General features: G+C 45.4%; 1 protein-coding gene and 1 non-coding gene across 7 annotated transcripts in view; both read left to right on the forward strand.

Moving 5' to 3' along the window:
- Atxn7l1 (ataxin 7 like 1) overlaps nt 1-21,364 on the forward strand; it is a 236,872-nt gene that overhangs the window by 100,947 nt on the left and 114,561 nt on the right. The gene's annotated exons all lie outside the window — the stretch shown is intronic.
- Nucleotides 14,956-15,029, forward strand: Trnaa-cgc (transfer RNA alanine (anticodon CGC)). The gene has a single exon. It is a non-coding gene; the product is annotated as a tRNA-Ala (tRNA).

The following is a 21,364-nucleotide window of genomic DNA, read 5'->3' on the forward strand; positions in this document are numbered from 1 at the left end:
GACTTTGGCTCTGACACTGCCTAGGTGATCTTCAGCCAGTCCTTCATGCCTCTGTGCCTTGGTTTCCTCACCTAAAAAATAGAGATAATAATACCTGTCTGGTAGAGGTTGTCACAAGGATAGAATAAATCAATGGGACCGCAGCATCTGGAAGAGCCATGGTATCCAGGACCAGCACAGGGAGACACCTGTGCCTTGTGGATTCCAGCACATGGCAGGGTACAATCACAGACTGGATTGATTGAGAAAAGCTCATCTCCAGAGCACTGAGGAGGTTGGCCATGAATTATTTGGTTATTCCCAGAGACAAGCATCCAATGGAAGGAAGGAGCAAGGGCTGTAGCCAAAATGATAAGCAGCCTTGGCTGACCTCCCTACCCCAAGCTGGTAAACAGAGGAGGTGTGTAGGGCTATATTGCTTAGGTGGTCCATACAGAAACTCCCGATATGCCTCCTCCCTACCAAAGCTTGGGGATGAGGGGATCTGTGTCCCCGAAAGCAGATTCCAGGGATCAGCATCCTAGACATTTGTATCTACTTGTCTCATATGAGTCAGTCTTTCCCAGAGTCTAGGATTCTGTATCTCTGTCTACTCTAGAATCCTGAAAAATCATTCCCTGTTATTTCATCTGCTTCAACCAGAGGGAAGAAAATCTCTGTCATCTAGAACTCTCGCTTCATGTCCGCCATCCGCCCTCACTGCAGTGTGCGGACAGGTCTGCCCTCTGCTGCACATGTCACCGTCAGAAAGACTGCATTTCGGCCTTTTCAGAGCAAGTGTCTTGCAATCCACTGGTGAAAGGAGACAACAGTCATCTGCTGGTCAGTGTTTGCCAAAATGTGGCCTTAGAATGGGAGGAAGCAATGGTTCCTGGCACGAAACCTGGTTCCCCCTGGGCACGCACCCAGCCTGAACAGCTCCTTTAGAACCAGAAGCAATTTGTCATCTTTTGATTCTCTTCCAATACTGTCCCTGTCACAGGTAGATAAATGAGGCAGCATATGGGTGTCCAAATGCAGGATTGTCTAATCCCAGCAGTTTCCCATAGAGCCGTCACTTCTCTGGGGTGGAGAGCACAGTGGGGTGGTCCCTGGCTTCAGAAACGTAACCATAAGCAAATTTTTTCATCACTTGTCCCATTTATATGCAGGAAATGCTTTCTCAGAATCTCCCAGCCTCCAGTGTGCCATTGATAGGTACGATTCTCATTTCAGAATCCTGAAATGAATCATACATTTGTGAGCTCAACATCTCATGTCTGTAGTTCCACAGAATGCTACTAATCAAATCAATGTCTCAGCAAAAGCCAACAAGCATCCCTGAATTAAAAATAGCAAGGGGTTGGACTTTTTGTTCTAAAAAGACTTGATTACAGAAAGTCAATGGGAAAGGCGGATGTGTTTCCGTTCCCCTCAAGTTACAAGCTCTATACGTGGCTAGAAAAATATCCACGAGGTTTTCTATATAGTCCACATGGAATTTAGAAGTCAGGGTAAAAGTCTTAGTAAGAGCACCAGGTTCTTCCCAAGGAGGCAGAGAAGGCTTCCTGATCTAGGTACCAAAACACACGAGACCCAGGACTCTCCTCTAGATGTGTTTTGGATGAGCCCAGCTATCCAGGGCAGACCGCGTGCCCACACCCAGGGGCTGAGCGTGTGGCTGCTCCAGCCACACATCTTAGATTTCTTTTGTGGTGACATCCTTCACCCTCACAGCTGCTGGATTAACTGGGCATCCATAGCCACAAGGGCCCAGGGTTGGTGGATCAACTCAAGTTCATCCTAACCACAGAGAAATTGGCTTCCCTGATAGTATTGAGCATCACTAACCACCCTGAGAAAGGAGATCATGTGGGTCCATTGAGCATAGGCTAGGTTCTTATGCAGGACACTAAAGCCAGTGGCCATAGGACATCTGTAGCCAGCTCTTCGTTATCTTTGGCACTGAAGGAGAAATCTAGCATGAACTTTGAAATTGAGAAATAAATTCCAAAAATGAAGAATTAGCCAAAGTTGACATATTAGAAAGCTTTTAGAAGAGAGTGGTATTTCTTTTAATGTTTTCCCAATTAATCAGTACTTTGGGTGAGCAGCTGAAGGATCAAATGGAGCTGAAAGTACTGGGCAGGAGGACAATTTACTGGGGTTAAGAGCTCCATCTTCCAGCCTCTACTCTTCATAGACTGGGTATTTTCCATATTTGCCTCATACAGTCAGGGAAGGATGAGTGAATGGATGAGCCCAGAGGTCTCCCAGAGCTCCTCCCTAGGAAGTGCACCATACATATGGACTTATGCAGACTTAGAGAAAAAGAGAGACTCCTACTTCCTTCAAGGTGAGGAGACAACAGAATAGTCAGTTTATTAAAAGACAGACACAGACCTAAGTGAACCCTGCTTTTCATTCATGGTGGAATCACATCATCTTGTTGTTGTTGTTGTTGGTTTGTTTGTTTGTGGGGGTTTTTTTAACTTTATTTTATTTTAGCTTAAAAGACTGAACCAGTTGTACACAGTAAATCAAACCCATGTATTTACTGATTTTAGAAAAGTTATTTTGAGAGTATGATCTTGGGGTTTAGGGGATAGTTTTGGTGTCTTTCCTATCCATTGAGGAAGAGTTACAAACAGAGAATAATCAATTCTGGCTCCTTGTTTTTGCATCCTTGGATTCCTGTGGTCTTATCAAGCTTTGTCATAAAGCAAGGGAAGGGAGGACAGTGACTCCCTCGAGGAAGGCAGTTCTTATCATTGACCCGCGTCTGGCAAATAGTAGGCACTCAATCAGTGTCGTAGGAATGAGTGAGTGAGGGAGTGAATAATTTACACGTTTGATCCTTGAAGTCAGTGCTACTCAACCTGCAGCCATGCATCCGAATCCCCTGGAGGGTGGTTAAAGCACAGATGGTGGGGGAGGGGAACACTGAGTTTCTGATTTCCCAGAGGCTGGGCTGGGGCCCCAGAAGGCACACACTGACAGCCTGGCCTGGGACCACGGCTGTTCTCCCTTTTCAAGTCTTTCAAGAGCTTAATATCTCTGACTATTTGATCTTGCCCCATAGAATTCAAGTGGATTTTGTAGAAATTACTAGGGTTTAACCAAATGGGAAATCAGCCTGATTTTTTTTTTTTCTTAATGATTCTGAGGGATGTGAGGATCAATCACCACCTCCCTCACGATGGTGACCGACCGCACTGGCAGGACGCAGCTCTAGGGTGGAGTGTAGTGGTAGGTTTTTGCGACACCTAAGCCAGTTGCTTTCCCATTCGATGCTGGAATCCCCAACTGGTGTCAGACGCACTTAACTGCGACATTGAAACAAGACATGACCTTTTTCAGAAACTGCAGATGAGCAAAAAGGGCACAGGAGATGAGCCTGTACGACAAAGGGGAACATGGTGTTTGCAAAGTTCTTTCATCTGGCTGTGGGCCTGACTGATGTCATTAGGCCCCAGGATTCAGAAACAAGAGGGAGTTTCATGGCCTGAGAAGGCTGCCCTCTGCAAAAGTCATTCTCCCAGTGCCAGCTGTCACTCTGGACGGCAGACAAGGAGCTGGAATTCCAAACCCACGCCTCAGGGAGCTCCTCCCACCCCCTTATCAGGGGAGTCCTTAAGAGGACAAGAGGACACACAGTAGAAGCCAAGGACGGTCAGAAGAGGGTACTACAAAGATCCAGGCTCCCTAAAAAGAGATGAAATGGAACCTAAGAAGGGAATTGAAGGGGAGAAGGGGGCCCTCCCCTTAGGTAGGAAGAGTATCTTGGTAACCTGCTTCTGCGTGACAAATGATGCCAACATCTATATGTACGGCCTTGCACAGTTTCTGTGGGCCGGAGGTCTGTGAGTGGCGTAGCTGGGTGCTTCTGGCTCTGAGTCTCGTGTGGTTGCTGCCAAACTGTCACCTGAGCATAGTTGGAGGACCCACTTCCAAGCTGACCCCTCCTGTGGCTGGAGGCTGGAGGCCTTGGTTCCTTGCTCTCAGGCTGCTCATAACACAGCAGCTGGCCTCCCTCCGCAGCAACCCCAGGCAGTGGGGGAGGAAAGAAGCCAACTCGCCCTTCTTGACCTGGTCTCAGAAATGTCACAGTGTCATTTCTGCTTTCTTCTGTTCATTAGGAATGAATCTCTGAGTCTCTTAGGCTCCACCTCTTTACAAGAAAGGGTGAACCTTTTTCATCCCCATCTCGCCAGGCCCCAAAAGATTAATTAAAGAATAATTGACAGAGCCTCTGGTGTCCAGAGGAAGGGGGCTGTGGCTCTTGGGACCACAGACAGGGCTTTGGCCTGCTTGGGCCAGGGATGCGTGTTTGGGTAGAGGAAGGGGCACGGGAAACTTTGAGCCCTCTATCCTGTAAGAGTCTTGCAGACGTCTTCCTTCCTGCAGTCTGGGGGTGGGGGTGGGGGTAGCCGCCTGGGTCGGAGGCACAGATCTGGCTGCAGAGAGGTGGAAGAAGGGGCCACTGCTTAGAGCCCAGGCTGTGCCGGAGAGCGCACAGTAAGCAGCACCGCGCAAGTCCTTCTAGATAATCTCGCCTGCCAGTTCCCCAGTAGTGGGACAGCAACAGGGATTGATGGTGGAAGTGACTGTCCTGGAATAAGAGGAACTTCTGGGATGTGCCCGTAGGCAGTGGGTGGGGAGGAGGCGGGTAGGGAAGCAGGAGGGTGGACCCACTGTGTTTTATTAAAATTGTGTCCCTCAGGATGACACCTCAGCCCCACCAGGAACAGCGGTTGGCTCTGTGTAGCAAAGGCCTGGGGTCCCACAGAGAGAGCAGGCGTTCAGTGTGGCCCCGTGGGTGGTGCCCATGTGTAGTCTTCTTTGGAGGACTTGGGGACCATTGATGGCCCTATTGTACTGTGTCTGCTCTTATCTCCCCTATCATCCCCAGGGAATAAGCTAATCAAACTTGCTGATGATTTTACACCGAGAAGGAGATAGCTAATAACTTGGATGACAAGTATTAGAATACAATGTGATGTGGATAAATTGGGTCCATGTATTAAGAGCTATAAAATGAGATTCCATCAAGGCATGAATAATGGTGCCTGTGGAAAGGATTCATCAAATGCCCCATTAAAAGGTGTAGGAATTCTGGTCAGACAGCCCCTGTTTAATTACACTCCTGCCCCCGCCCTACCCCCACTCCACTCCATCCCCCCCCCCCGCCCCCCGAACGGCTTTCCGCTAAAAGAAATATGGAAGAGTGTAGAGGAAATAATGGAAAAAACTGGGCCGTACATTTTCTGATAGAACAAGATCGTGAAGACAGATTTAAGCAAGCAGTGTTTAATTTAAGGGGGGAGAAGGCGATTGGCATGAGTAATCATTTACAAATGTAATTTCCAAAAGGAGCCCTGTTGATACGATTCAGCAAATGCCAACAAAGCATTTACTTTCCCAAGGGAGAAAGCAAGACAACAAGAGAAATGCAAGCATCTCCCGGAGAGGACGCAGAGCAGCCAAGCCCTAGAGAAGCATCAGGTGGGAGAATGGGCAGTGCAGAAGATATGCACAACCTCTGAAAGACCACGGAGACTGGCCCTGCCTGGAGAAGGCTTCCTGGAAGAGGAGACTCCAGCAGAGCCCTGAAGTGTGGACAAGCTTCCATGTACTGCAAATTCGTGAGCACACTCTGGTGACAGGGTCTAGTGAGGAAATGGGCTTGCAGAGCAGGGGGCACCTGTGGGGTTCTTCTCTCCATTTCCACCACCACCACCTGGTCCAAGCTGCCATCACTTCTCACCTGGACAACTGCAAAAGCCTTCCAGCTGTTTCCTCTGCTTCCACTCTTGCTCCTCTACAATCCATTCCGCACACCAAAGTCAGAACCAGAGTCCAAGTTAACCATGTCATTCTCTTGACTTGTGGCTTCCCATTGCTCTTAAGCTAAAAGTAAAAAAAAAAAAAAAAAAATCATTCTCATGGCTTCAAGGTCATGTATGGTCTGGACCACATCCTGTGCCAGGCTCCCTTTCACTCTCTATATGCCAGTTAAGATGGCCTTCAAAATTTCAGCACATTGGGTCTTCTCGTCACAGGGCCTTTGCACATGCTTTGCCCTTTCTATATGTGATTTGTTTTCTTTCATCCTCTCTTTCCAAAGCTATCTCTGATTCATCCTCCAGAATGCATCTTAATGATTACTTCCTCCTGGAAAACTTCCTAATTTTCATAACTAGATTAACTCTCCCTCATGTGTTGAAAACAAATATTGATTGTATGAATATGTGTTTAATGTCTGTCTCCCCAACGATGCCACAAGTTCTAGGAGAGTAGGGATTCAGAGCATCCCTCAGAGCACAGCACAGCCTCAATAAATGTGTGTTGACTGGGTCATGGTAATTGGGAACTAGACACTGGTAGAAAAATCATACTTGACCAGTATGTAGGGAGGTACCATTATGAATTCTTAAGGGAATGAAAACCTGAGTTCATGTCCAGACCCTGCCACCCACTGGCTGTACTATTTGAATAAATCACAGATCCTCCTAGAGTCTGTTTCCTCATCTATAAAATGGGGATATTAACAGCCATTTCATGTGGTTATAACAAGAATTTAATGAAATCATATATATAAAAGCATTTCTTAAAGTGTAAAACCAGGCACAAATATACCTTGTTGTTCTTCCCCATGCCTAGTACATTGAGTTATTGAACGTGCATGGGTGGATGGATGGATGGATGGATGGATGGATGGATGGGTAGGTGGATGGATAGATGGACATCTTCACCGTTAGAGAGCCAGAACAAAGTGAGAGGAGGAGTACCGGGCCTGAGGATAGCATGACGGATGCCAACAGAGGAGAGAATTTCAGGAAGAGGGTGGAGGCTTGTTGATCCGCCCACAGAGTCACATGCATAGGAGGGGGGCAGGGAGACGGAGGGGACACCCACTTAACAGGGCCAGAAGGAAGTCACTGGTGACTTCAGGGCGATTCCTTCTCAGTCTTTTCATGTTGTCTGTGGTTTCAATGACATGCCTTAATTGTAACTTAATCACTTTACTGATTTTTATCTTTTGGGGGGAAATCAAATTGATTTGCACATACGGCAAAGTTGGTGAGAGGACTCCAGCTGCTGCCAGCAGGTGCTGACAAGTGAAGAAGTGAACCTCTGAGCATAAGAAAACACACTGAACATTTATTTTAGTAAGGCCTAGAAACCTTCGTTATTTAATAAATTGCCATGGATAATTGGTTTCAGTTTCGAGGGTGGTTTCATCTTTAACTCCCTGTGTTCCGGGAGCAACAGGGCTGTGTGTGCACAGGGACTTGTGTAAGACCCTTCTGGGAGCTGTCACGTTTCTATGAGCATTGTTCTTTCTCTCTGGTCACACCCCACTTCCCACCACCACCTACGTACACCTGGGGTAAGTCACATACCTGCATGTGCACATGTGCACGCACACACACACACACACACACACACACACTGAGTGTCTAGGAACTCAGGTCTCCTCTCCCTTCTAGGACCTGACCTAGCCAGCCAGACTGTGTGTGGGCCCTGGGAGTGAGTGACTGCACACAAGCCCCACACTTACCATCTCCTGATGACTCTTTTGAGCAAGAAAGACATCATGAATAAATAAAACCTCTTGGCTATTTGAACACTTATCTTCACCCCTGAACTCCAAATGTGGCTAATAAAATTAAATACTCAGTAGGATAAAAGGTAAGAACAGACTAGGGGGAAAAATGGCCACTGAATATTTTATTTCCACATAGTAGTTGATGGTGTCGAATATGGATTTATGGGTATCTTAGTTCTTTTTCTGTTGCTGTGACAAAATAACCTGAGGCTGGATATCTTGTAAAGAACAGAGATTCATTTAGCTCACAGTTTTAGAGCCTGCTGAAAGTCCAAGATTGAATAGCCCCATCTGTTAGGCCTCTGGCTAGGGTTTCCTAAGTGTATCACAACTTACTGGAGGAGCAGAAAGAGAAACAGCCACATGCAGAAGGGGCCAAGCACAGGGGTGGCCTTATTCTACAACAACCTGCTCTCACAAGAACTAACTCCCTCCTTGAGACCAGCATTAATCCCTCCTGAGAGAAGTGACTTCATGACATAATGACCTTGCACCAGGCTCCGCCTCTGAAAGGTTCCACTTGCATACTGGGGACCAAGCTTGCAGCACAGGATCTTTGGGGGACACACCCAAACCATCTCCAAGCCATTTCCATGGGAAAGGAGACAGTGTTCAAGAGGACTTTTCGATGGGTTGAAGAGAGGGCTTGAAGCCCAGGGCTCCGTGGCTCCCCTTCATCAAGGATGGCTCAAGAAGACGTTGCTGATGCAAATACAGAATCATATATGTCTCCGTCCCAGACCAAGGACTGTCTTTGACAGCACTGATGTTTAGTCTCATCAGTACAGAGGTTTCCTTTGAACTGATGTATGCAGTTTTTGCCAAGGAAGAACCTTGAGGCCCTGATCCATCTACGAATGGCACAATCCCAGGAAGAACTGGCACTTTCCAAGCTGGGAAAGTGTAGGGATGTACAAAATAAAGACCCACAGATCCGTCATAGGAATGAGACCCACAGAGGAAGCTGGGTGGTCAGCAGCCGGGCCCAGGCAGGGCAGGTTCCTCCCTGACATAGCTAGGGGCAGCTGGAAATGGGACCGCTGATCTGTCCTCCCACTGGTCCATCAAAGGACAAACCACAAAGCTCTGGAGTCCTTCTGTGGTCCAGAAATACAAGGACAAAATCTGCTTCAGCGGAAAGAACGTGATCACTCAGAACCAGGCTTGGAGCTGGTTCCCAGCTCGGCTAGTTTGGCTAGCTCCCTCCCTGTCTGAGCTTAAATCTTCTCATGTGTGGAAAATGAGTATGAGCACGCTTTTTTCAGAAGTGGTATAAGGATTAAACAGCATAATGCATGAAACATGCTTAGGCCCAGCCTGGCCCAGCATGGGAAGAGAGCTGAGAGAGGTGCAGAAGCCGTAATAGATTCATCCTGCTATCTGGGTTCTGGTTTCCCTCCAAGCATCACTGCAGGGACCCAACCCGGCCTGCCCTCCAGAAACTCCATTCCTCTAATAGCTTGGAAGCAGGGATCAGAAATCTCCAGAAGAGAGAAGTCTATGAGGGACTTGGAGGTAGGGCTGGGGGGGTGCAAAGGACTCTGGGAACCCTGTGATCCAGAGGTGGGGGCTGGAGGAGGCCCCTGAGCCAGCTGGGAGACAGTGCTCAGACAGCAGAGTGACAGTGTCCCGGAGCGCTGGTAGGAGGAATTCCAAGAAACATTATCGAATCTTTCAGAAAGGTAGACTACGAATGATAACTAAGGAAAAAAAAAAGTTTTTGAATTATATTTGTGTTTTTGGTGAAACGGAATTTAAATTAATTTGACTTCGAGAATTTTAAATGCACACATTATAGTAATCGGATATGCCCTAGAGCGTTGTAAAATTCAGGGTTGGAAATCTCTTACCATCAATGTTGTAAGAGCAGGAACCCAATCTTGCAAGCAGATTTTAAAATTTTCTCCTGCAGCCCAGGAGAGAAATAGTCTGCCTGCCGAATTTGCATTAAGTCCTCTCAATTATGCTTTCCCTCCAGCCCCTTCCTGCCTTTACCTTTTCTCCAATATGAACAGGAAATAGGCCTTGCAAATCTGATTTCTCTCACAAATACAATCCCTGAGAGAGCCAAGGAAAGAAATAAGAATACAGAACCAGCAGGTGGTCATTTATGCTCTCCGCCTAATTTCGTTTTTTTTTTTAAATACATCTTTATTTTATTTATTTATTTATGAGGTGCTGAGTATTAAACCCAGTGCCTCACACATGCAAGGCAAGCACTCTACCGCGAGCCCCAGCTCCATCCGCCTAATTTCCTTTATTCCCCTCTGATGTTTTCATTTTGAAGATGTCAGTAGCCTATTGAATTTTAAAAGTCTTTTGAGTCTCTCTCTTTTTTTTTTCTATCATATTCCTCTGTTTTGGAGCTTTCTTTCCCCCTTTGAAAATTAAAATAGACCCCGCACACATTTAATGTATTTAAAAGTTCCCATCTTTTAATATGATACAAGTCATTTCCTTTGTCCGTTGTGTGAATGTGATGGCTCTGGAGCATAAAATTTAGGCCCCTGGACTTATGGGGAGTGTTTGGAGGCCACTCTTAAGTGGATTGCCTCTTTATTAACTCAATATTTGATAAGGCCTTTTGAAAATGCTAACAATTGTGTTCATGAGCCTGCCTGCCAAGACTGGAGAAAGAAAAAATGTCAAAGCTTCCTTTTCTCACTCCAAACCATAAGTAAATGGCCTGATTCAATCTTCCTTTGTCTATAATTTATATTTATTACATTGGGTGAGTCTGGTTAGCGGTTCCGATTCCTTAGGTTTTCGCTACATCCAGCCTCCTATTATGTAATTTTCTTTGATAAAACCTAATATATACAACCCTGGACCCTGGAGCATAACATCATGCCAGACCCCAATCCAAACGTGCTTTCTACTAAAGCAAACCATGTTGGAAGACATTAAGGAGAAGCATTCCCTGGTCACTTCCAATTGCAAACATATATATACATAGATATTGTCATAAATCACTAGTTCCACGGAGAATTCCCCGACCGCTCTTTCTGCCTCGTCATCTCTGTTGTGAGGGCCCCCTTTGCCCACACACTGATGAGAAAATGATGGTAATGGGTTGTGCCCTCCTGAGGAGCATGACTGGCAAATGGTGATTTTAAATAAGTGTTATTTGCATTGAAAATGGGTATTTGAGGACTTATTGGCATGCACCAAGAGCAAAATCCAGACTCTGGGAATCTGCAGGCTACACAGCCCTCAACAGATAACTTGAAAGGAAAAGAAATAGATGGGGGGAGGGGGACTCATTGCTTAAAAGATGCTTAAAAGACATAGAAAACAGGAAGACTACATGCACACACCTGTGATCTCTGCTACTCAGGAAGTTGAGGCAGAAAGGTTTCAAGTTCAAGACCAGCCTGTACAATTTAACAAGACCTTGTCTCAAAAAGGGTTGGAAATGTAGTTCAGTGGTAGAGTGCTTGCCTAGCATATGTGAGACCTGAGTTCAATCCCCAAGAAGGAAGGAAGGAAGGAAGAATGGACTTAAAACTTGTATCTCAGGATATACACCTGGTGTCGTGAATAAACACAGAAGTGAAGACTGAAAACCTGGGAGTCTGGATCCTTTCCGGGAATGGAGGGGTTGCACATGGGCCAGACTCACATGGGAGCCTGGGGGCGGGGCAGGTTGGCACAGTGCTGTCCCTTGACCAGGGTGGTGGTTACTTCTCCTGCTATTCCTTCCCGATGCTTTTGTTTGGTTGGACTATTATCCAACTCTCAATGCATATGCCTAAGCCCAAACCTGTTTGGGAATAAACAGGAACCTCCTCTGGTTTCCTCATCATTCAATTCTCAATTCCTGGAATAGCCCTCTATATAGAGTAGGTGCTCAATAAACCCTGGGGGAAAAATAAGCCCACAAATAAAGGACTCTTCTCTTCTGAAGCAAAAGAGAGAGTGTAGAGACCTCCCAAGGTGGGCATTGAGGAAGCATCTCCTCCCTCCGAAGGCTCCTGGGCACTTACCCTACCTCCATCCCTGAGTGTCTCCCCATTGGTTTTCTAGAGTGGACCACTTCTGTTTTGTTAACATGTTGTTCTTGAGAAGTAGCAGCTCTTATACATTTTTCCTACAGGCACAGCACTTTGGGGCCCTTGAGTGTTTTCCCACATTGTCTAATTTGCACCACACAATAATCCCATGGAGTGTGGAGCAGGCAGCTGAGGCTGCCTTTTGAAGGGCAGGGCTGAAACTAGGACCTACAGCTTGGATGACTAGGTCCAGTTCCCTTTCTACTCTACTGTCCTGGTGAAAATGCAAATAAAGGGAGACCCGGATTCAGCCCCTGTTCTCAGAAAGCCTCGAATCTATTTCAGGAGAGTAAGCTGCCATCAATACTAAGCACATCCAATGAGCATAACGTGGCCCTGCCGGAGCCTGTCCCGATTTACTCCACAGAGATGCTGTGAAAGACGCTTGCTGTTGTGGTTTCTTAGAAGGATTCTTTCTGTGCAGACTCACAGAGTGTAGAATGGGTGGCTCTGCTGCACTTCAGCTGTCAGCTGTAGGGGGGGGGGCGGCGGGAGGACAAGCATAGACAACAGAAAGCCCAAGTGAATCCCAGAGACCTTGTTTTAATCAATCCTGTCAATCTCGCACTTCAGCAGACCTCATTAGAAATGACCACAGCAAGCCAGGCGCGGTGGCACATGCCTGAAATATCAGCGGCTGCGGGGCTGAGGCGGGAGGATCAAGAGTTCAAAGCCAGCCGCAGCAACTTAGTGAGGCCCTAAGCAACTCAGTGAGACTCTGTCTCTAAATAAAATACAAAAGAGGGCTGGGGATGTGGCTCAGTGGTTAAGTGCCCCTGAATTTAATCCCCAGCACCCAAAAAGAAATGACCACAGCATAGATAGGGAAAAGAAAACAGAGGGCCTAATAACCGGTCATGTCTAGAGCCTTGACTTACACCAGTGTTGTCTGTAACAGTAGAACTCATCTTTGCCATAGACGCCAGAGCTTTTAGACTCTCTTCCCCTCATACCATTTCACACCTGTTTGTTGATGTTCTCAACGGCCCCAGGCAGGAGCTAGGACTAACTGGGCTTAGAGAAGTATGTGACTTGCCCAAGGCCCACGGCTAGTTAGTGGCTGCCCTGTAACTGGAACCAGAACTCTTCCCAGCCCCCAGCTTGCTTTCCTACGATGGCCCCGCACTGGCTTCTCTTCCAGCCATCTTTAAGGACTCAGCAGTGGCAGCTCAGCCACCTGCAAGCCTGCAGCTCCCGCCAATTCTGTTGCTCATATCACAGTGGTTAAGTGTTCGCTGACCACTTTGCTGTGTGTAATCACTTAATTAGTTTGTGCCTAGGAGGAAGAGATGCTTTATTTAGAAGCTTAATAGTGAAAACGTCCGAATCTTCAGTTCGCCATGCGCTTGATGGCATGAGGGTGATCGCAGCCTCTCCGCCTGTGCTCCTAATCCACTTAGCACCAGGATAACCAGGGATGGCTTCATTCAAAGTGCAGCCACTGTGCTGAGGACGGCAGGAGGGTTGTGGCTGTGTTGGCGACAGATGGAAGAAGGCAGGATAACAAGGAAAACAACATTAGGACTTAGAAAAAAAAAAAGGTAATCAGGCCTTTTTATTTTATGATCTTCTTGGGGCAAAAGAGAAGATAGAATTTATCTTCTCAGGACCCAGGTTGGGGACAGTATTGAGGTTCTCATCCATTGTCAGCTGACAGCCAGTGCTTCTCAGCCTTGACGGAGCATTAGAGCAACCTGGGAGGCCAAGTGCCACATGTGGTCCAAGTGCCACATGTGGTCCCAGTGTCGGATGGTGCTGTGGTGGCTTTGTCAGGATTCCACCCAGCTAGGCTGACTCCATTTCCCAGAATTCCCTGTCCTGAAGGTTGCTCGTTGGGGTGGACTACAAGGGAAGTTCTCGGGAGATTTAGAGGATAGAGAGAAGCAGCAAACATTTCACAACCCATGGTCTGTCACTTAGCTGCCAGCTAGGCCTGCTACTGCTCCACCTTCCGGTTCTCCTTTAGCTTCCACTCCTAGCCAGGTGTATGTGTTTAACTCCATGGTGAAAAGCCCTGGCTTTCACAGGACGTCCATGCCATCAAGGTCAAAGGCAGCAAACAGTGAGAGGTTTGGGTCCCTCCTCAGGGAGTTCCACAAGGCTCCAGTCTCCCTCTCTTTGCATGTTTCCCCTCCCCACCTGCCCGCCCTGTGGAATTCACACTTGAGCATCAGCCACAAAAGCTTAAAAAGCCCACTTGACCAGCTCTTATTCCCGAGAAAGGCCAAATGCCTATGACAAGTCCATACATACACAGATATATCTCTGTCTTTGCATCCTGCCTGGCAGTTCTGTTTCTTCAGTTCAATCCTGACTGATTAGTGATGTACACCTGTGGGTTGTTCGAAGGATTGTTTTTATCCCTAAGTGGAAGCCCAAGTGACTCTGGTCTGACAGCTCACTGTCTCCACCTCCATCTCCCCAGGTGACACCTGTGGTAGATCAGGAGTCTTCAAGTTGTGCAAAGGAAACCCCAGAGTGAATCTCTCTCTCTCTCTCTCTCTCTCTCTCTCTCTCTCTTTTTTTTTTTTTTTTTTTTTTTTTTTTGTATTTTAATTAGAGACAGGATCTCACTGAGTTGCTTAGGGCCTCACTAAGTTGCTGAGGCTGGCTTTGAACTCATGATCTTCCTGCCTCAGCCTCCCCAGCTGCTGGGATTACAGAGGTGCACCACTGCACCCAGCCAGAGTAAATCTTAACAATGCAAATTACCTGGTCTTTATCTCAGATCCAGGAATCAGAATCTCAAATGACTAAATCCCAAAGTAAGGATTTGTGAAAGCTTCCCTCACTTCAGCCTTTCAGTTTTGTTTGTGAAATGTCATCAGGTGGCGTTCGTGTGACTAGTGTCTTCTCCTATGTGCATATTACAACTCAGTGAAAAGCATCTAACACCCTCACCTCCTACCTTCCCTTGTCACATGTATTCCAGCAACAGGCCACAGTCAGGAGCCACTGGACTAGATGACTCCTTGCACCATTCTTGGCAAAATACAGAGAAGGGAAATAGAAAAATGTTCAGCGATTGGGGAGTAGTTAAGTCAAGATCCGTTCATGACCCCAATGACACAATCTTATGCAGTTACTACAACATTAAGAAGGATGTGACACAGGAGACCGCCAGTCAACTGAAGTGACAGGAGCAGGTAGCAAGATGAGAGGAGCCACTGTGGAAGACCACAGATCATAGGAGGCCTGGATGCTAGACTGAGGAATAAGAAAAGCCAGTTGCCAAGCCAGGGCTCTCTTCTGAGCTGAAAGAATCTTACAGGTTTTCAAAAGAGTGATGGATAAAAGTGTTGTCTTAGGGCTGGGGATGTAGCTCAGTTGGTAGAGTGCTTGCCTCGCATGCACAAAGGCCCTGGGTTCAATCCCCAGCACCATTAAAAAAAAAAAAAGTCATCTTAAAAAGTGCAATCAAAAATATGAAATTATGATATTTACTATCTTTAACTGTTCACAAAGTACATTGTTTGAAATGCTGCTGGGTTAACAACAGCCCTTTAGGCTAGAAATGGGAACTTAAGCTTCCTTTGGGGTTAAAAAGCACTTTCTAAAGTGTCTGCGGTCTATACACACTGTTCTGACTGCTATTTAAGTGAGAGGAGGAGGAAAAGCAAGGCCCCCACTTCTCCTGTCTTGAAGGCCTACTAGGCTCCCCTGGGAACAGCTGTTATAGATGCATGAAGGTTTTCTACTCAAGTGCTGGGGGAAACCTCACGGGCTGGTCCATCTTCTAGGCAGTACATATCCAGAATTCAGCCAACAGTGGCTCTCAACAGGTGGCAGGGGTGACAGCACACAATTGGACTGGAATACAGTTGTCTCTGGGGTTTATTTAAAAAAAAAAAAAAAATGCAGGCCTTACCCATACCTGCCAGAAAAGACAAGTACTTCACATGATTAAATCCACCAGCCTAAATGGGGCTTCCTCTCTTCCTTAATATCCAGAGATGGAGTTTTCACAACTTCTTCTAATGCCTTTCTTCTGAATGTGACAACTGTGAACTTGTCTGTCCCCCACCCTCACCCCCACCAATGCCAACTTCAAAGGGTAGAATTCTTGAGCTTTCAAAATGAAGACAGAACAGGCATAAAAACATTGTTTAAGAAACCCAAACCACAGGTATCATCCAACTTCTTTTGAAAGTTTCTCTTTCTCACTTGCAGCCTGGTGGTTTACCTTCCTTACTCTTCTGCACTGTGACTATCTTTTTTTTTTTTTTAAGTTTTCTAGTACTTTGCATCTTTCCCCCACGAATTTTTTATTGGTGCATTGTAGTTGTACATAATGATAGGATTTGTTGTTACATATTCATATATGTACACTATTAATTGATGCAACAAAAAAAACTATAAGATAATGGGGATACAGTGCAGTGTTTTGAAACACGTGTACATTGTGTAATCAGATTAAACATATCTCTGTCTTCAAACATTTATCACTTTTGTATGGCAAAAACATTAAAATATCTTTCTTCTAGCTTTCTGAGATATACAATACACAATTACTATTTGCTGTCACCCTTCTGTGCAGTGGAAGCACAGTAGAAAATCTTACTCCTACCTAACTGAATCTTGGGATCCGTTAATTGACCTCTCCCCATCCCTCCCTCCTCCTGCTGCCCTTGCTCCCAGCCTCTGATAACCATCATTCCAGACTCTCAACTTTCGTGAAATCAGCTTTTTTAGATTCTATGTGTGAGATCATGTAGTATTTTTCTTTCTGTACCTGGCTTATCTCATTTAACCTAATGATCTCCAGTTCCAACCAGGTTGTCCCAAATGACAGAATCTTTTTATGCCATTCTTTTTATGGCAGAAGAGAATTCCATTGTATACATGTACCATATTTTCCTTATACATGCATAGGTTGAGAGACACTTAGGTAGTTTCCATTTCCTGTCTGTTGTAAACAGAGCTGCAATTTTCAACATACTGATTTCATTTCCTTTGGAGATTTATGTGCTGAAGAGTGGAATCGCTGGATCACATGATAGTTCTAGGTTTAGTTCTTTGAGAAACCGCCGAGCTTCTTTCCTTAATGACTGTACTAATTTATCTTCCCACCGAAAGTGTGCAAGGGCTCCTTTTCTCCACACCCTCGCCAGCACTTGTTTTCTTTAGTCTTTTTGATAATAGCCATTCTTAATGGGGTGAGAATGATATCTCATTGTGGTTTTGATATGCTTTCCTCTTATGACTAATGATGTGACCATTTTTTCATGTACCCTAAACTATTTGGGAACTATCTAGAGAGAATTCTTTGATCCTGCAGGGAATTCCTCTGGAACCCAAAACACATGTGCAGACAATTCAAACTGATCTTAACATTAGTCCCAGTCTAACATAGTCAGCAAGACAAATCTAACATGGAAAATAATAATGTGGAACATTCCAAAGTTAGAGGCAATTCCCTAGGCCTCCATGCCATTTCCTTCCTTCCCTTTATGCATATAATTTGAGAATTGATGCCCGAACGTTGTCTCCCCCTCCCTTCCCACTGCCCCCCCCAACACACACACAGACACACACACACACACACGCCCGCCAACACTGGACCTTTTCCCAAACATGCTAAATGCTCTTGTCTTTTATGATTTTTTCTTGCCAGCATTTTTCAGGCAAAGAGAGTGTGCTCTAATTAGTCTTCCCTGCTGGCTCCTAAAACCACCTGTCATTGATCTTGAGGGTGGAGCTGGCTCTGGGACATAGAAGCAGCCCTCTCCATGCCTGGCTCTTAGGAGTCATTCTTGCTCAGCTCATAAGTAGCAGCTTCCAGAGTGCTTTACTTGGCCAATAAAATAGTTCACAGATCCAGGTGGAGTGATGCACACTGGTAATCTCAGCAACTTGGGAGGCTGAGGCAGGAAGATCATAAGTTTAAGGCCAGCTTCAGCAACTTAGCAAGGCCTAAGCAACTTAATGAGACCCTGTCTTACAATATTTAAAAAATGTTTCAAGAAGAAAGAAAAGAAAAAGTGCTGGGATACAACAGACACTGGTATGGCAATATGTAAAACAGTGAATGTATAACCGATGTGATGCTGCAATCTGTGTACGGGGTAAAAATGGGAGTTCAAACCCACTTGAATCAAAGTGTGAAATATGATATGTCAAGAACTATGTAATGTTTTGAACAACCAACAATAAAAATTTAAAAAAAGAAAAAAGAAAAAGTGCTGGGGATATAGTTCAGTGGTAAAGTGCCTCTGGGTTCAATCTCCAGTAACTCACCCATCCCCCCACCCCTGCAAAAAAAATAAAAATAAAAAAAGGTTAACAGAGACACAAAGGGTAAAAGTCTGAAAATCCAGGCTTGTGTTGGATGCCTCTAGAATAGGAGGGTGAACCTCAACTTCCTGGCTCAGTCATATCCAGACTCAGGTGACCAGGAGAGCACACGGTTGGGTCACTGTTGGGCCAGAAGGTTTCTGCCACATCAGTGCTATGGCCGCATGGATCTCAGAAAGAGTAGCACGGGACTTGTCTATTTGTGTGATCCAACAGCGACATCTAATCAAACAAAACTGTAGAATGCTAGAGCTAGAGAAAGACCTCTATGATGACCAGACCCAACCTCCTCATCCCCTGACTACAGTAGGGGAGCTTGAGACCCACTGAGGTCAGGCAGTGACTTGCCCAGAGTCCCACAGGTAGAGAGGGAGTTGGACCATCCCCCAGGCCTCCCAAGTCCAAGGCCAGCATCCTGCTGTTGCTCTGACCCCTTTTGCAAACGTTGACTAAGTCTGCTTCAAATATGGCTTTTCACCATCAAGATTATGAACGTCCCCAACATTAACAGGTCCAACAGAGAGAGTTACAAGGCCCTCAAACCTGACTTGCCTGGACTAGTCATGGCTCCCACCCAAGCCAGGCTTTGAGTTGGATGGAAAGGTGTTTGTATATTTGAAATTTATTGAATAGGTAATACACGCACAGACTACAAAATTTGAAAGTTTCTAAAAGCATATACAGTGAAATGTCTCTCTCTTATCCCTGCCTCCATTCACTCATTCACTCTCCCAGAAATCCTGAAAGAGATGTGTAGACCAGTTGGCTCTCCCTGTACTCAAGTCCTGTATTTATGGATTCAATCAACTGCAACTTAGAATTATTATTTTAATTGTGTCTTCAGAAAAAAGCAGGGAGTGGGTTGCTGAGGGTATACCTTGGTGGTGTGCACTACCCTAGCATGTGCAAGGCCCTGGGTTTATTTTTATTTATTTATTTATTTTTAAGGCCCTGGGTTTAATCCCCAGCACAAAAAAAAAAAAAAAAAAAAAAAGAGAGAAAAAAATATATACAATATAGTGTAACAACTATTTATGTAGCATTTACATTGTATTAGGTATTATATGTAACCTATAGATGATTTAAGAATGCAAGAAAATATACATAGGTTAAAATGTAATTAAAATATTACACCTTTTTATATAAATAACTTGTGTATCCCCTGATCTTTATGTCTTCAGGGATCCTGGAACTGATCTCCACATTGGTTAAGCAATGCCTGGATTTCTTTTTTTCTTTCTTGTTTTTTTTTTTTTTCTTTTGGTACCAGGGATTAAACTCAGGGGCATTTGACCACTGAGCCACATCCCTAGCCCTATTTTGTATTTTATTTAGAGACAGGGTCTCACTGAGTTGCTTAGCACCTCGCTTTTGCTGAGACTGGCTTTGAATTCGAGATCCTCCTGGCTCAGCTTCCCCAGACTCTGGGATTATAGGCCATGTGCCGCCATGTCTGGCTCTTTTTTTTAAATAAATCATGCTTTTTTGACAACAATGCATGCATTCATTAATTTAACAACTAGATATTGAGCTTCTATTTTAGTTCAAATATGGCTGGGCTCAGAAGGAACCATGTAGATTCCCTGTCTAGGAGCTTCATAGAAGACGCAGATGATAAACCAAGGAATGCAAATGTCAGGTAAAGAAAAGTCAGTACTTTTCCGTAAGATAGTCAGGTGAGGCTGCAGAGTGTGGTCAGTGAGTGGGCCTGTGCACTCTTGGCCAGAGCAGAGACAACAGCAGGGGAAAGACCCTGACTCTAGGGCATCCCAGGCCCGTCCTCCTGGAGCAACAAGGGGTGAGGTGCCTGGAGTGTTCCAAAGGGAAGAGTGGTGAGAAAAGGGGTCGACCCCCCAGGGAGGGACCCAAGCAGGTAAACCTTTGTAAGGATTTAAATTTTATTCTAAGTGACACAGAAGCCCTGGGACGTTTCTGAGCCAGGAAGGAATAGTCTCACTCCAGTTGCTGGTTAGGTATGCAGTGTAGACCGGGGAGGATGGACTAGGACACCTGAGAGGTGCTTAGTGAAGACCAGACAAGAAGCGATGGAAACTTGCATGGAGCTGGTGATGCTGCCTCCGAGGAAGAGCAGATTCCAGACAGGACTGGGAGGCAGGGCCCACAAGACCTGCTGATGGTTTCCATGCAAGGAGTGCCAGAACAGCAGGAAGCCAGGATGATCCTTAGCAAACGGTAATGCTGACTGTGCCCAAGATAAGAAAAAGCAGGGTCCGGGAGAAATCCAGGCTTGGTTTTGACATATTCTGTTAGAGGCATTGATTCAATGATCAAGAGTCAGCAGTTGGTTATAGAATTGTGGAGTTCAGGCAGAGGTCAGGGTTGGAGAGACAAATTTGAGACTATTTAGCATATAGGTGTTACTTAGAGCCGTGAGAACAGATGGGATGAGAACAGCTTCCTGACATTTTTCATATTATCGCCCAGACTGGAGTCAACAGCCTGCGCTGCCTCCCAAAGACAGAGGGGATCCATATCCTATCACATCTGTCACTCCTTTGCAGGCTGATGGGTCGCACAGCCGTGCCGTGTGAAGCAGAGAAAGAGCACCTAGATCCCAGGACCAGCCCAGGTGCCACTCAGGGAGGTGGTGGCAGCCGTAGGCTCCTCTGGGCCTGGTTGCATCTCCTGGAAGTCTCCAATTAGGTGGTCCCAGAGGAGCCCCACTGTAATGTTACTTGCCTATAAATCAAGTGGCATGGGAAACACAAAAGGGGTTCTTATACACAGCCCACATTAAAAACCCCAAGCCTGAGCACGAAGGGAAAAGGAAAGAACATGATGAATTGTGGAGTGTTTTTCTAAGGGCCACAAAGGTGATTTCATATTTATAGAAAACACTGCCTCCCCCCGGTATAATATATATATATATATATATATATATATATATATATATATATATATATACATATATACACATATATGTGTATTTTATATTTTTGTGTTTTTTTTCAAGAAAGTCTAAATTGTGTCTTATTTATTTTATTTTATATTTTTGTATACATTTTTCCAAACTGTTTGAGAGTAAGTTTCCAATATTATGTCCTATTACCACTTAATATTTCAGTGTATACTTTCTAAAAATAAAGACATCCTCTTACCATAGGACAGTTAGGAAAATCAGGAAACTACCATCATTAATATGACCTTATTCAAATTTTGCCCATCGTCCTTTGTAGAAAAAGAACGGTTTAAGTACAGAATGTACGTTGTGTTGAGCTGTGGCTCTTCAGTCTCCTTTGCTGTTCGTGGCCTTAACACTTTTGAAGATTACAGGCCACATGTTCTGTAAAATGTCCTTGATTCAGTTTGCATGACATTGCCTTGTGATTAGATTCAGATTGCACATTTGAGGATGGAAGACTTTTTAAAGGGGTAGGATCTGAGGTTGGGAAGATAGGACTGATGC

This window comes from Callospermophilus lateralis, chromosome 1 (assembly GCF_048772815.1).
Source record: "Callospermophilus lateralis isolate mCalLat2 chromosome 1, mCalLat2.hap1, whole genome shotgun sequence".
NCBI classification, from domain to species: Eukaryota; Metazoa; Chordata; class Mammalia; order Rodentia; family Sciuridae; genus Callospermophilus; species Callospermophilus lateralis.